This window comes from Tenrec ecaudatus, chromosome 11 (genome assembly GCF_050624435.1).
Source record: "Tenrec ecaudatus isolate mTenEca1 chromosome 11, mTenEca1.hap1, whole genome shotgun sequence".
Taxonomy (NCBI): domain Eukaryota; kingdom Metazoa; phylum Chordata; class Mammalia; order Afrosoricida; family Tenrecidae; genus Tenrec; species Tenrec ecaudatus.
Window position 1 is genome coordinate 9703436 of NC_134540.1, and position 13423 is coordinate 9716858.

The window sequence follows — 13423 nt, forward strand, 5'->3', positions numbered from 1 at the left end:
AGAACTGTACTGCCACCTATTTATCTCCTGGAGAATCTGCTGAATTCAAACCCTGACCTTACAGTCAGCAGCTAAACACTTAACCATAGCTCCATGATATATTTGAGAAATAATAAAAAAAATTAAAACTCACTGCCATCAAGTGTATGTCTACCAATAGCAACCCTATAAGACAGGGTAGAACTGCCCCTTTATGGGACTAGACTGTCCTGTCTTTCTTTGGCAGAGCAGCTGGTGGTTTCGAACTACAGACCTTGTGGATTGCAGCCCAACTCAAAACCCTACACTAACAGGTGTCCTATGATACACTTGATAGTCAAGATTAAATTAGCTGCTCTTTTATTCCTTGTTAGTTGAACACCTCTCTCTTGAGACTGTCTCTCATATGCTTTGGACATGCTGTCAAGAGGGATTGGTTCTGGAGGAAGAACATCTTGCTTGGTAAAGCAGGGGGAGGGTGTCAGGGAAACATAGAGAAGTCTTCAGCAAGCTGGATCCACACAGTGGCTGCAACCAGAAGCAAGTAGCAAGTGTCAACGGGTCACAAGACTGGACCATGTTTCATTCTGTGGTACGCTGTGTCACTATGAGTCAGAACCAACTCAATAGCACCCAACAACAACAACAACAAAATTGCTAGTCTATGCTCAGGTTCTATTGCGTTAGGCCCATCTCTGGGACAATTCCTCTCAAGAAATCCCATCCCTAGAGCCACTTCTGTCCCTGGAGGTCACCTGGAAGTTCAAATACCTTCAGGACAAAGTTTATCGAGAGAGACGGGTTGCTTCTTCAGTCAGAGCAAGGTGTCACTTGGGGAAACTAGTGTTTAAGGGGGACCCACATCATTTATAGGCGGCTACTCTTGGTGGCTAAGGCTCTCTATGTTGGATGTAACTTTCAGGGGTTAACACCATGCTAAAGTTCACTCCAGTGGAGGCTAAGCAGAAGAATAGTTAAAGCCATTCGACAACCAATTGCTATTTTATCCAGTCCATTCTGCCCTCTCCCAGCCGAATCTTGCCCCTTCTTCAATCCCTTAATGAAAAAGGCCGGTGTAACGACTTACAGTTGTCCTCCGTGCACAATTAGGTAGCTGCTGGCCCTTCAGACTTCCTTAAAAGGGGCACCTGTGCCGCTTCCCCATCCTGAGCCCTGACGGCTTGTTTTCCTAGTCATTATTTCTGAGTTCCAGGCATTCATGCATTTCATGAAGCAAGAAAAAACCCCTGGTGCTGTCTCCCATGATGCAGACTGAATTATTTCTAGGTCTTAATCCCATGGCCCCGTGTGCTACACTACTTGTGAACCAAGCCAACCCATGGATTGTGTCATTCCTTCAAAACCTGCTTCTCCACACTGCTGGTAGATCGTGTTGATGTGCTTACTGCTTGTGCTCATGCTTAACACTGGGGCTAGCTACTGACTGCTTACTGCCCCACCCTGCCCTCTTCTGTCTTTGGGCCAACTCTACCTGTCTTGCCTGAGGGCAGACTTCCCTGTCTGCTTCTTTGATCTTGGACCAGCAGCAGCTCTTTTGCGTTGAAAGACTTCCAGTATATTAACTTTTCCGTGAACATGAGTTGAATTGAGCCCTCTGTACAGCTTTGTGGACTAATTAGCCATTATATTCCTTCTTACTGTATAAACTATCCTTACATATACATGTTATCATAAGTGTCCTGGTTTTGTGTTTCTAGAGAACCCTGCCTAACACAATGCCCAAAGGAGATGTCGCTCCACCACAAAACTCTTATCTTTAACTCTGTGTATCAGCAAACCCAGCTTCCCAATTTAGTGCCTGGAGGTACCTCACCTCACAATCAAGCCTGTGATACTTGGGTTTATTTTTCCCAGTAGGCTTCTTTATCTTTGCCTCCACTCTCTTTTAAGCTCTGGATCTTATTGCTCCTGCTCCCACTCCTCAGAAGCTTAGCGCTTAGGGATCTCATTCCAGAGAACACACTCCATTCTTGGCTGTTTGTGCTTGAAGGTGGTGAGATCCCCCTTTTGTTGCTCATTTTAACTCAGAGAGATGGCAAGCTGTGTTAACACTCACAACTAAATCATATAATCCTATCAATTTCTTCTCTCACTTTCTTTTATCCAAATCCATCATGAAATAATCACTTGATGAGAGTTACAAAGACTATGGTTAAAAAGAACCATATCAAATAATTCACTACACTACAGGTTGGCCATTCATAATTACTTGGAATTACTGAAATCATTTGCATTCAACACAAAATGTTCCACACAGCGAACTAAAACTCATTTTGCTTCTATTAACCTTTTCAAAATTAAAGGTCGGTTTTCTTTTCTGTTTTACATAAAATAAAATTACTTGTGAGCATTTTCATCCAAATAATGAATATAACCAGAGCTGATGGCTAAGCACCATGTCTGTGCAGTCGGCCTTACATGTGAGTCAAGAACCTGTCACTACACATCAGGAGCAGGTGACACACTTTAGATCACAAAGACAAGGTTCTATGTCCTAATTTGTGAGTAGTCAAAACTTTCAAGTAGGCATATAAGGAGCTACTACTTGTGTCTTCCTGTCCAAACAGAGAAGACTGAAGAAAATTAAAGAAAGCACATAAATAATTACTCCAAATGACTAAGGGGTCATGCAAGTGGAGACAAAAAGAATCAGATTAAACCCATTTACCACTGCTGGCAGTCCTAGAATGGATTGCCAGGTTTGGGTACAGTGGGAGGAAAATGTGGACCAAAACTCAGTCCCAAAATGGACTACATTTATGGGTCAGGTAAAGACTGGGATCTCTGAGTCTGTGACCTTTCATAACCCTTCATGTCTGGAAATGAACTCACCCTTGTGGCTCAATTTTCAGCCAAAAAATAAATAGGTATATACGGTGAGCAATACCACAGCTCAGAATCATTGATCATTTGACATCCAAAGGGCAGTATTTTCCAAAGGATGCTTTCAGAAGGTAGGAAGGGATAAGAAAGAAAGCAAAATGGAAACCAGAAACAGAGGGAGGACATGGGACACATAATGGTACAATGTGAGTATTTCAACCAATGACATAGTACAACCAAAATGTGCATGGATTAAATGAAAGGCTGATGTGCTTTGTCAACTTTCACTCAATTCACAATAAGAACTTTTAAAAGAATAAAAAATATGATTAGATGTTCTTTACTATATTGTTTATACTTTTATTAAGATTATTAATTATTAAGATATTATGAGATGACCACTCGGTGACTGTGATTTGAGTGGACAGGACTAGGTTGGAGACTAGAAGTAGCATTTTCAAAAGTTAGTGCATATAAGTATGAAGGTGTATCTTATGATCATTCCTATATATCTTATAATATGTAATGTATGCATGAGAAACTCATTTAAAAGCCCACATGGGAGAAACAAACCAGCCTGTCTGGCCACAAGGTGCATAAGGGACCAGTTATCAAACATCAAAGAACTAAAAATTATATCAGTGGGTGCCCACCTCCATGATACGATCAATGAAGACAAACGTGTGCATAAGCAAATGTGGTGAAGAAAGCTGATGGTGTCCAGCTATCAAAAGATATAGCTTTTGGGGTCTTAATGGCTCGAAGATAAACAAGTGGCCATCTAGCTCAGAAGCAACAAAGCCCACATGGAAGAAATACACCAGTCAGTGTGACCATGAGCTGTCGAAGGGATCAGGTATCAAGCAACAAGGAACAAAAAATCATATCATTAAAAATGTGGTAAGTGCAGAGTGGAGACTCAAAGCCCAATGGTAGCCAACCAGACACCCCTTATTGAAGGGTTGTGGGAAGGAGGTGAACCAGGCAGGGTGCAGGGTAGCAACGATGGAACATATAACTTTCCTCTAGTTCTTAAATATTTTCTCCCCACCCCACCCCCACTATCATGATCCCAATTCTTCCTTAAAAATCTGGCTAGACCAGAGGATGTACATTGGTACAGATAGCAATTTGAAACACAGGAATCCAGGACAGATGACTCCTTCAGGACCAATGGTGAGAGTGGCGATGCCTGGAGGGTGGAGAGAATGTGGGGTAGAAAGGGGGAACTGATTACAAGAATCTATGTATAGCCTCCTCCCTGGGGGGGGACAGCAGAGAAGAAGGAGGGGGGAGACATCGAACAGTGTAATATATGACAAAATAATAATAATTTATGAATGATGAAGGGTTCATGAGGTAGGGGAGTGGGGAGGGAGGGGGAAAATGAGCAGCAGATATTAAGGGCTCAAGTAGAAGGTAAATGGTTTGAGAATGATGATGGCCACAAATGTACATATGTTCTTGACACAATGGACGGATGTATTGATTATAATAAGAATTATATGATTAATGAAAAAGAAAGAAAGCATTCAAAAATGCTACATTATGATCCACATAGACAGTTGGAGTAGACATGGATTCCAAGATTAATGAAAAAGAATCAGCTATTGAAGAAACTACAATAAATGTGTCTATTTTGTTTAAACATGGGTTTGGGATTATACAGAGTTTGGTAGCAACCAACTCAGACAACACCATCCCAATTGTTGACACGAGTCTTTGACCTTGGACGTATTGATGAAAAGAGTATATTCCAGGAGCCAAGATCAAATTGATTGTGCAGAAGGAAAGCAAGAGGGCCTGCAGGTGAGCATTTCAAGACATTCACAGAGAAATGGATATAGGCTCTCTGCCTAGAAGCATTTCAAGGGCCTGAGCCCTACTGTGGGGAAAATGATCATTTAATATAGAACCAAGGGAGTTGTCTCTCTGAGGGAAGAATGGTATTAAACATTCAAAGGAAAGATTAACTTCCAGCAAGAGAAAAACATCTCTCAGAGATTTCTGTAAGCCAAAATAATCACCCCAAGTAAACGTGCTCACTGAGCTATAAAGGGGATCCATGGGAACGCTGAAAGGAACCCTGTAATGCAGTAGGCATTTGTCTTCCAAAGGGAAGAGCTCGATGTCTTAGCACATCATTGTAACTTCCAAAGTTTCCCGTTTTTCTCTGGCCTGCCTCTGACGAGGTCCTGAAAGCTAAATGATATATGAGATCTATATTAACTAGTATTCTACAGGCTATTTGAATACTGCTTAATGAACATAGTCTCTATTTGTTCCTCTCTTGAATATCAATCAATGGAGCAAGTCTCTATTTCGAATCTATCTTGGGTACTGACCAATGTAAGTAGTCTCAATGAAGACCTGTCTCCAATATTGATCAATGAAGGCAGTCTTTATGGATACCTAGCTTGAATATAAAAGAAGAACGGATGTGTTTGATTATGGGTTGGCAAAGGTGCTACACGTACCCCGGACTGACAAAAGAGCAAACACACCTGTTTCGGAAGCAGTATAGCGATAGTGCTCCTTCAAGGCAAGGATGCTGTGACTTAGTCTCAAGTACATTGGGCATATTATGAGGACAGACCAGTCTCTGAAGAAGGATATCTTGCTTCACAAAGCAGCGAGGTAGCAAAAGTGAGGAAGGTTCAACACAATGGATTGGCACGGTGGTTTCATGATGGATTCACATGTAAGGACATTTGTGATGATGGCAAAGAGGGCCAGTGTTTTGTTGTGCTGAACAATGGGGTTGCTCTGCACCAAAACTGACTCAGTGACACCTACTAACACCATCACCTAGAATATTGATCGATGAAGGTACTTTTGAATATTATAAAGGCAGTCTCTATAAATACCTATTTCATAGATTAATCTATGAAGGTAGTTATGATTAGCACCTGTCTTCAATATTGATAATGAGGGAAATCCTAATAGCTGTACCTGTCTCAAATTCTGATCAATGAAGGTAGTATTTTTATTACTTGTCTCAGATATTAAGCAATAAAGCTAGTCTCTTAAATATAAATCCATGAAAACACTGTGGTAGTAACATAATCTGGTGTCAACTTGAGACTATTAAGAGCAAAGGGGTGGAGTCTAGCCTGTCAATCAGGTCATAGCCAATAAGGCCTCTTTGTGGGCATGGCCTTCTCCTGAGAATTCTGGGGACTCCTGTTTTCCTCCGTGGAGGTGGGACACACACTCTCTCTGCTTTGTCTTCCTGCTGACAAGACACCTGGAGCTATGCTGATGGAGCCAGAGCCCTGAAACTAGAGGAGTCACATGGAGACCCCTACCAGCTCTGAGATGTTTCCACCACCACTGGATCCACAAGACTTTCCACCCGCTGGCCTGTCCTCTTCCTGCATTCGGCATCATTGCGTGTATTGTGTGTTTCTGTATGGAGATTTATAGACTGGTTTTGGACAAATAGGTTAAAATTGGGCTTATGGACTTGATCTGGACAGGCTGGGATGTTTTCTCAATATGCAGTTTCTATTTTATATAAAGCTCTTTCCTGTGTACATAGGAGTCTCCCTAGATTTGTTTCTCTCGTCTACTCAGACTAGCACACTCCCTTTGCATACAGATGAAGGAAAGTAGTGTCTATGAGTTCCTTTCTTGATGATGGTCACGTGTTCTTCTTTTCCCAGAGTTAGAAATCCTTTGAACTTTCCGATAAGACCCAATTTCAACACACAGTGGCTATTAGTCCTCATGAAAATAGCACTTTAAAAATGGAAAACCTTGACACAACCTCCCTTCTATCAATCGACTCAAGATGCTGCTGCCCCGTTTCTTGACACAAGACTTTGCCCTCAGAGGCAGCGATGATGAGCATTTCCCAGGAGCCAAGATCAAACATGATCCTGGGAGGGAGCGCAAGTGAGAGGGCGGCTTGCATGTGAGCGGTTCAAGACATCTTTCTTTCCTTTGCTTTGGCTCTTTTTTGAAGTGGCTGCATGGCTCATCAACCCACTTTAGTAGTTTCCTTACAAGTTCTCCTTTTAATTAATAGACTTGTGAATAACCACAAGTGCCTGGTGGGACATGCAAAATACTAAACAGATGACCTGCTTGCAGTGAGCAATCTGCTTAGCACAGTGTACCTTAATTTGAGCCATACGTGCCCCAAAGAAAGGCATGTCAAGCATGCGGCTTAATGTACAGTTTGGGGTCTGGTTCAAGTTAAGCGAGTCCCTGGTGTGTAGAAAGTAACATTCATAAAAGTGAAAGCAAGGGCCCTGATTTATCACCACCTGTTAGCAGAGCTCTGACCTGCTTGTGCGGGGCAGGCCGCATGGTCCAGAAGGAGGACGCCACCTACAGCAGTGTGGGACCTGCAGGCCTGAGGATGAACCCAACATCTGACTGCCTGCAGGGTACCAGAGTGAAAGATGCCACCCAGGTCTCCATCCCAGCGCTGGGACGTCCTGGACACGCTGCCACTGTCACCTGGCCCAGTTTGTAGACAAAGGCCATCTCTCGGGGACTGCAAGGAGGGGTGGAGTGGTAGGTCGTTCATTAGAACCTGGCCAGAGGGCATTTCAGCTCTGTAAACGACAGCTGTCTAATTGGTTTTGCTTGTGTGCCCCATCTTAGCGTTTACAAAGGGGACCACTACCCAGTCTTTCTAATTAGATTGTTAAACATAATAGCTGAACGGTGCGGCAGTAAAGAATGTGCCCTTCTCTTTGTAAGTGCAGAATAGGGCTCAGGAAAAAAAAAGATTCAGGATTTTTCCAGCCCATTTCCCCCATTATTGTATCTGATGGTAATGAGATGAAGTTTATTTCTGTTTAAAAGCTTGCAAAGGAGCACAGGCCAGGTTGAAGTTCAAACTAAATGTCAAAACACACCCATGCAATACAGTAGCCAACTTCTCTTTCCCTCCAGCCTCTTGTTTCCTCTAATTGGTGCCCGCTTGGTCGTCTGCGTCTCTGTGGAGAGACCCCGGAATGAGAGGAGAGTGGAAATTGAATTACCCTGCCGCCCCTCTAGGTGGTCTCCAGACCGGGTTGAGCAGGGTGGAGAGCAAACAAAATCACTAGTGTCCTGACTCTCACAGGAACTGAAAGAAGGAAGCAGATACATGGGCCACCGGCGGGAAGAAACAGACAGAAGAGAAGAGAGCCTGAACGGCCGTGTGAGAGAGAGGGGAGGAGCTCAGTGGGTTTGTCTTCATAGTCTGAGAACGCCGCGGCTGTAAGCGGAAATTAATTTCCCACGAAGATAGGGCATTTCTGCTTGAAAATCTGGTGTGTTCCAAGAGTCCGCTCGGTAGATATATCAGACCCAAACATTCCTTGTGGGCCCACTGTTGTTAGTGCTGACTCACAGCTCCCCTCTGCACAGCGGGAGACGGGAGGAAGCATCCCCACAGTTGTTTTGTTTGTTTCAGCAAGCCCACTGTTGCAATCACGGCGACCACTCATCTCCGTGAGGGTCTTCCTCCCACACCCACCCCACACCGTTTTTTGTCTGTCCTATTTTTTCACGTATGATGTCCCTTTCCAGGGACTAGTGTCCCGTGCTAACACGCCCAAAGGATTTCACACAAATTCTTCCCACCCTCATTTTTAAGGAACGTTCTAGCTGTACTTGTTTAAAGACAGATTTGCTTGTTCTTTTGGCAGTCCACGGTATTTTTGATATTCTAGGATGTCACATTATCATGGGTTACGCTGATTCTGTTCTTGTATTTGTGAACTGTTGTTGAATCCATTTGGACGCATCAGGATACCATAGCGAACAGGTCCTAAGACTGCATATGTTTATGGGGCAACAACCTCATCTTTCTGCCAAGAAGCAGTTAATGGATAGTTCCCACTGGGGTTTCCCTCCACTTTAGAATGAGGCTACTGACAGGATCACCCATAGCTCTGACAGAGCCCCCCCCCCAATGAAAATGTTGGGAAACAGTTGTGGTTTCAGATAGTAATGTTGTCTTGCTCTTTGTCATTCAGAAGGAGGGGGGGGACTTTCTTCTTTTGATGAAGATGAGTCAAAGCTCTGTCCCCAGAGTCTCAGTCCACATGAGGCTAAGTTTCTGCGGAAGGACAAAGGAACTTTTTGTGTAAATGAACTACGAGAGGGAGAGAGAGCCGGCCTGACCCCAACACCACAATGTGTCAATGATGACCCTGGGGCAGTTTTTTAATCTTTGTGTAATGTTTAATTCTGTTTTGATATAATCCCAGAAAGTGGGTCTGCTGTCCTTTAAGGACATACATAATAAAAGTAGGTTATATACATACAGAGGGACTTCAAAAGCTTTGTGGGAAAGTGGAATTAAGAGCTAGTAGATTCCCCTCCCCATCCCCCCATGGGCTTTTTGAAGCCTTCCTCGTATTGATTGAAAGCAATATATATATGTGTGCGTGTGTGTGTGTGAATATATATTTGGGGGGTGGTGAATACATGAGTGGATGAATGGTCCACATTCCTGAACCATTTGTCCCTCTTCACCTGATTGGTCACTGACTCCACTCTCTGATTGTGATCTTGAGATCCCGTTGTTGCCAACATGCAGCTAGCGCTGATCCACACCCTCTCCTTAATAAGCACCGACTTCAGAGGCTGAAGATCCACTGTCCACAGTTCTATTCAGTCATAGTTTGGTACGTGCACCTTAGAAAAATTGGATCTGAATCCTTTCAGCCTGCACAAAAACTTGCTAAGTTGCTGCAAATGCCCCGGATCCGTTTGTATTATCATATCTGCCCCTCCGCATCCAAGGTGCCTAGCTATAGGCTTGCTATGAGTCAGTCAACTTGATGGCGGTGGCTTTGGCTGGCTTTTGATCTGGACTCAGAGCTCTGAGATCAGGGGAGTTTGTGGTTGGTGCTGGTTGCTCTTTGGTGGTTTCGGCAGCCTGTCTGGTGCCATTGTTATGACGATTGGTGTGCTTGAGCCCACTGCGGTGGCTCTTGTCCGTCCACCTTCCTGCAGGTGTCTTTCCTGTGGACTGACACTCAGCTTTACAGAAAATGATGGCTTTTTTTTTGATGTTGGTATTTCCCAATGACGTGCCCAAAGTAAGCAAACCAAATTTGCTTCGGAGAACCATTCTACTAGGATGAGGCTTTCAGTCCAAGAGTATTGCTGCAAACCATAGAAACATTTATTAATCACAAGTGTCAAATGCGGAACTATTGTTTCCTGACAGATCCTCCATCTAGATGGCTCCATGCCCCTGACTCTTTGACAGGGCTCCCTGCTGGCATGCATAGGGGGTGAGGCAATGGGTGGCTTGCTGCACAGTCTATAGATTGAAACCCCTAACCACTCACTCACTCCTCAGAAGGAAGATGGAACTTGCTTGCTTGCTTTTTTAAATTATTATTAATCATTTTATTGGAGGCATGGGGAGTGAAACCCCTAACCACTCACTCACTCCTAGAAGGAACTTGCTTGCTTGCTTTTTAAAAATTATTATTAATCATTTTATTGGGGGGAGTTCTTCTTACAAATCTTATGTCCATCCATCACACTTGTATATATGTTGCCATTAACCTTTCCAACACATTTTCTTTCTACCTAAGCCCTTAGGATCAGCTCCTCTTTTCTCCCCACCCTCCCCCACCCTCTCACCCTTGTGAATCCTTGATTAATTATATATTATGGTGATTTCATGTCTTACATTGTCTATTTTCTCCCTACACTCACATTTCTGTTAATCGTCTCCCTGGGGCATGGGGGTGAGCTATATACCCAAGCTTGTGATGGGTTCCCCCTTCCATTCCCGGCCCCACCACACACACACACCACCCTCCTATCCTCATGATATCACTACTCTCACTACTGTTCCTGAGGGTTTTATCTGTCCTGAATTCCATGTGTCCAGAGATCTTACCTGTACCAAAGTGTGTACTCGGTCTAGCCAGATTTGTAAGGTAGAACTGGGTCATGGGAGTGGGGGAAAGGAAGTATTCAGGAACTAGAGGAATGATATGTCTTTCATTGGTGCTATACTGCACCCTGGTTGAATCATCCCTTCCTTGTAACCCTTCTGTGTGTGTGTGGAGGGGGGGTGTCCAATTGTCTATAGATGGCTTTGGATCTCCACTCCAACACCCTCTTTCACATCAGTATAATGGTTTGTTTTGGGTTTTTTTTATGTTTGATAGCTGATCCTGTTGACACCTTCTGATCACTCAGGCTGCTGTGCTTCTTCCATGTTCACTTATTTGCTTCCCTGCTAGATGACGGCTTGTTTCACAAGACAGAGCTTTCTAATCCTGTAAAGAGTTCACCATCTTAGAAACCCACAGTGGCCGTTCTACCCTGTCCTATAGTTCATTGTGTTTTGGAATCAACTTGATTGCAGTGAGTTTGGGGAATTCATTCACGAGGAGTTTTGTGCTCTTTTTTTATACCACTTCAAAATGGAAGCTTTGTCAACCTGCAGCGACTCTGATCATGGTCCTTTTAAATGTTGAGTTTGCGGGGAGAAAATTCTAAAGGGATAAGATCATAGCTACATGCGGGTAGAATATAGTTTCCCGATAAAATTCTTATAGGAAATCCTTTACTACCCTTCTAAAAATGAATAGCTCGTTGTCCACAGGGATAAAGTTTCTGTGGTTCAACTTCTCTGGCCTTTTATTCAAGCATGCAATTTTCAATGTCTCCCAAACTTCTTAAGATGATTTTGTGTCCTTTGGGAAAATCCATAAAAATTACCTCTTTGGTATCTCCAAATATAGTTACCATGACGTTCTGAGCTGAAGGCCCTGCCTTGAATTTAACTGGCCCCTCCGTGGATTCCTTTGGAAAGCATTCTTGTGAGTAGGCCTTCTTTGGAAGACACTCTAGTGAAACTAAGGTAAGTGTGCGACTGAGCGCCTGTGTCTGCGGCCATTGATTGATTGCTGTTTGAACATCATTGCATAAATGAATTGGAACCCTGGTAGTGATGTCGTTAAAGTTATTCTCATATCTCTTCTGTGACTGATTTTCTCCTTCTTTGGGAAGCCCGTGTATTCTACCCCAAAACTCTGAGTCCACCGCACTAGCTCGTCTGTATTGTCCCTTTTAGTGCTCACGTGGCAGGTGCATATGAAGCCATTGACGAGACCACAGCTCAAGTCAGGGACACCTTTATCATCAACGTGACATCTTTTGCTTTTTAAGACCTTCAAAAAGGTCCTTTGTACCCAAGCTACCCAGTCCTTTTCTCACCCATTTCAAACTTCGCTCTGCCTCTCTGTTACCCAAAATGTGTCTTCAGACATTGGGTGATTATACTTTCTGACTTCCTCCCTTGTAATGATTACCAAAAAAAATGCTTATTGATATAGCGGACTTATAACTCTCCTGAAAACACACCTCTTCTTTGAAGCGCTGCTTGGGCTTTATTTCCTAAACATTCTAGTTCGAAACAGAGGCCTAGGGAGAATGTGGAGTGCATTAAAATGGAAACAGATGCAGCTGTTCACACCCCAATGAGTCATCCTTCATCTCTTGGTCCTTTGATATCATTTGTTCCTGGTGTCTGCTGTGGATGGCACTCGGCCGAAGCAGCGCTGGGTCCATTTGCTCCACTCTGTGGGATGACCACCTAGAACAACTAATTGGAAGAAGCACTTTTTCTGTTCTTTCTCCCCTAAAGGATGTAAACAATGTCCTTATATGGAAAGTTGTTTTTAAAAATGCCTTAGGATGACCTCTTCCTGACAGCTTACAAATTTTTGGAAATTGAACCATAAACTCAACACAGACCATGGCTCTTCACCTTTGCATAAAGGAACCATGTGCCCGAAGCTAAGACAATTCAGCGCAAGTACAGTTGCGCAGCCAAAGCCAACCAGAAGACTGGTCTTGTTTTGAAATAAGAGAGCTTTCTGTGTTCTGGTGGCCCACGATGTTTCTCATTCCATTCTTCATTTTTCACACATGAGGGCCTGTGCACCGGCGTTCCTGGACAGAGGTTTTTTAAAAGGTCCTGAAACTGAGAAGCGGATTATGTTTTAAGGACTACAATTACTTGAGAACTTTTTGATTAGACAGATTGTGGAGCCTGATCAATTTAACACATGTGTCCATAACGATATGAATATGTGTGCATTCTGTACGCCCGGGATCCCACGCCAAACTTGAAGCGCACAGGGCCGATCCACATGTTTTATATAATATTTTATTTCGTTTAGAACAGGTGGTGGGAATAGCACCTCACATATTGCTAGAAATGCACCACACGTTCACATTCCGAGCAGTCCTTGGCTCGCCGACTAAAAGCTTATTGACAGCTGATTTTGCTCCTTAAATTTCTAAGAAAATAACTTGCTGTCTATATGTGAACACATTGTTCTTACTCTTAAAGTATAAATATCAGATAATGTAGCTCTGTGTGACAAATGGGAGTTGGAACGCAGGATTTACCCAAAGAGAAAGGGGGGGGAAGAACATCAATCTGGCCTGAGCCTTACTCCACGACGTTGGTCTTTGTTTATATCTGGATTGAGTTCCAGGAAAAAAATGCTCTTGACATTAAGAATCTGGGGCCAAGTTGGTTTCTGATGATTCAAAGTCACATGTCCCTGATACCTCATTTCATTGCCATTCAAAAGTTGGATTAAAACAAAAT